This window comes from Odontomachus brunneus, unplaced genomic scaffold, assembly GCF_010583005.1.
Source record: "Odontomachus brunneus isolate Ranch 3 - 2012 unplaced genomic scaffold, Obru_v1 Obru_scaffold_223, whole genome shotgun sequence".
Classification (NCBI taxonomy): domain Eukaryota; kingdom Metazoa; phylum Arthropoda; class Insecta; order Hymenoptera; family Formicidae; genus Odontomachus; species Odontomachus brunneus.
Window position 1 is genome coordinate 45,272 of NW_022639673.1, and position 3,560 is coordinate 48,831.

A 3,560-nucleotide genomic window follows, 5' to 3' on the forward strand; every position below is an offset into this window, starting at 1 on the left:
TGGCACAGCAGCTGATTTTGGACGACCTTCGCGAGGTTCGTCGGTGAGCGAACTACGACCACGATTGAATTCATTAAACCAGCGACAAATAGTGACCTTGTGTGGTGCTTCATTGCCAAAAGTGGAAGCAAGTTGATCGATGCACTCTTGTCTCGATAATCCACGTCGAAAGTCGTAAAAAATTAATTCCATTTTTTCACTGAGACACAATTTTCAAGTCATTGTAAACAATACAAGTAGTCTCCGTACGACAAAACGTTTCGAGTAAAAAAATCTTCCAAACTGTCAAACTTTTTGATGGTAAGGTCAGATTTTACCTAGCAACGCCAGTATTGCCAAGTCGCAAAACTTACAGAGCAGCCCTCGTATAAAGGGGAAGAAAAATAATTGAATATGAAGTAATTAATAGAAGATATAGATTACAACTTCTTTATACGAGAATTCGTTTTCGAGAAAAAAACATTGAATATTCATGCGTGCTATGTGGGAATTTTCAATTAAAAAACAAAGTTGCAAAAAAGAAAACATTTTTATTTATTATGTATCCATAAAGTATAATCTCACAGTTTCGTAAAGAAGAGAAATACTGGGCGTAACTGATAAATAAGAAATATTTTTCCTCGAAAATGAAGTATTTGACGAAAAGTGTCTCGAGACAAGAATACCAAAATCTGCCGATTTTCGACTACCGACCACCACAGGACGAGAGGGGCAGCGACGAGGGAGGATGCGCGAGGATACGTGATCCTCCCAGAGCAAATCAGCTGACAGCCTTACCGCGACTACCGCCGCGAACAAAACAGCTTTCCGCAGCGTGAACTATCTCGAGCGCCGAACGAGAGAGCGAGGCGAGAGAGAGAGAGAGAGAGAGGGAGAGTGAAGTGGGAAGACTAGGGAGAGCGGAGTGACCGAAGGGGAGCGGAGTGTGAAAGAGAGAGAGCGGAGAGAGAGAGGATCGCCGTCGCTGCCGTCACCGCTGCCGTCGTCGCCGACGTCGCCGCCGACTCAAGGGCCGTCGCCGAATACTGTAAGACTGACCATCTGCTCGAAATTTACTTGTGTCGCGTATCGACTCGTATTGTATCGTGTCTCGTCCGCGGTGTGGTCGCGCGGTTAAGAAAAGGTTCGGCCGAGGAAGTCGTTCTCGGGCTTCGCGTGGCATTCTCGCGAACAGTACCGTCTCCCGAGGAGCGTTGCCGTTGCCATTATATCGCGCATCGAATATCGGGACGTGCGAGAGTCCCCCCCCCCAATAAACGTAATTCTCATTTTCAATATCAGGTCGAGTTGATTTCGCCTTCTCCTAACCGATCCCGTCTCCGACTTTAATCTCCTAGGAGCTACCGGTCCCGACGGTTCCGGGACGCGCGATTTTCGTGATAATTATCGGTTTTCGCGTTTATCGAGGTGGTGCGGTCTTTCCGCATCTGGCGCCCAACTCTCGCGTGCATCTTAGCGGCGTGTTCTGGAGCCGACGGCAATTTGTCGACACGGCTAACAGGCGACTATCTGCCGTCGCTCGCGAAATTACGTTCGCGAGTAGCGTCGCAAATTTTTGGCGCCCAACGTGGGGCCCTGAGAGTGCGACCTTGCCGTCTCGGTGGACGGACGGGAAGTGAGAATTTTTTTTCTGGGGCTCTCCTTAAATCGTTTTTTTTCGTGACCGCTCCGAGTGTGGGGTGTGTGCTTGCCTAGTGGTGGTATCGTCGGTCTGTCTCGATCTGTCAGGTGGTGTCTTTGTGTCGAACAGTATTTGCCGTGTCGCGGGGCGAGCCAAGTCGCCCCCCCCGGACAATTATTTTTTTTGTGTGTGCGCGAAGCGAGGCGTCTCCCCGCGATAGAGAAAGTGCGCGGAGTGTGCGGGATCGCGAAAGCAGTGACAGGCGGGGTAGATCGCGGACAGTGCGACGGTTCGCGGAGCGGTATCGCGTGCCGACGGGTCGCGAGAATCGCGGTTCGCGACGCGAGTGGTGGCAAGCGGTGTTCGTGTGCGGTTCGTGAGGCTTTCGTGCCTCCGCCGGGATGCCGAAGGGCGACCTCGACGCGTGGATCCTGGAGCTGTCACTCGAGCAGCTCCAGGATGAAGCCACCGCGCGAGGCTTGGTCGCGACCGGCACTATCGCTGCATTAAGGTCGCGATTGACTCGCTATGAGCGCGCGGGGCGTCGCGACCCGGTGCCGCCGTCGCCCGCGGTGGACGCGTCGCTCTCGGTGTTTGACCTCCAGATGGAGGAGGTCCACGAGGGCGCGGTCGGTGGTGGAAGGGGGCCTGACCTACCAGGTCAAGTCGATCTCGACCGTATCATACCGGGCCCCGAGGAATCGGGGCCATTACCGTTTAAAGTCGAGGCTCCCGCAAGACCGCCGACCACCGTTCCGCCGACGGCGCGCGTATTGATACCGCCGCCTCTATCGTTGCCGCGCGACGGATTGCCGACGACCTTTGAGCCGCGGGCTGCGTGGCGATCGTCGGTTCCGGAGTCTCGCTCGCGTACCGGCGAGCGACCGTTGTCGGCCAGCGACGCAATAACACGATGCGTCGCTGAAATATCAGCTTCTCGGGCGCGCGCGGAAGCGACGTCGAGGCCTTCCTCCTGCGAATAACGGAGGGTCGCGACTTAGTGCCGATCGCGGATGAGGACCTACTGAGGTGCCTCCCGTTTTTTCTCGTGGGGATCGCGCTTCAGTGGTACCGGATCAAGCGGTCGCGATGGTCGGAGTGGCGAGAGGTGGAGGCCGCGATGCGTGTAAGGTTCGGGGATCCCGACTATCAGTTTGCGCTGCGCGACGAGATAATGCGTCGCACGCAGGGCGAACATGTGCCGGTCGCGGATTTTCTGACCTGCTTGATGGGACTGTTCGATCGGCTCGATCCACCATGGAGCCCGGTCGAGCAGCTGAACTACGCGCATCGCAACATGTTGCCGCGCGTCCAGGTCGCCGTCCATCGCGACGACTTCGCCGATTTTGACGCTCTCGAAAGACTCGCGATGAGAGTGGAGCGAAGTTACCTCGCCGCGAGCCAATACCGCCCGCCGCCGCCACCCGAGCGTTCGACTTTCCCGGATTTTGCGTATCGGCCGCAACGCGCTCGTCACGGCCGTCTACGGCGATGACGGTCGAGACGCGATCCGATTTTTGTGAGCGAGATTCGAGGGTCGCGAGCGAGGGTGGGCGTCTGCGCGCCGACGGCGCGGCACGTCGTCCCGCGGGGGCTACTCCGCCGACTCCCGCAAGGGCGACCCGACCATCGGCCGCCCAAGCGGGGGGAGCGGGAGCGGGGGCGAGGAGTGAGACTCCGCGGGAAACCGCGGAGGCCTCCACCTCACAACCCGCGTCGCGGCGCAGACCAGCGAAATGCTGGAACTGCGACGCGACGGGGCACTTCTCGCGCGATAGTCGCGAGCCCCCGCACGTCCATTGCTACCGTTGTGGGAGTAACCAACAAACGGTGCGGACGTGCCCCTCGTGCGCGGGAAACGGGGGAGGAGGACGATAGGTCGGGTCCCTACGTCTTCTCCCGATTCCGAGACCCGCGATTTAAAGCAGAAGATTAACGG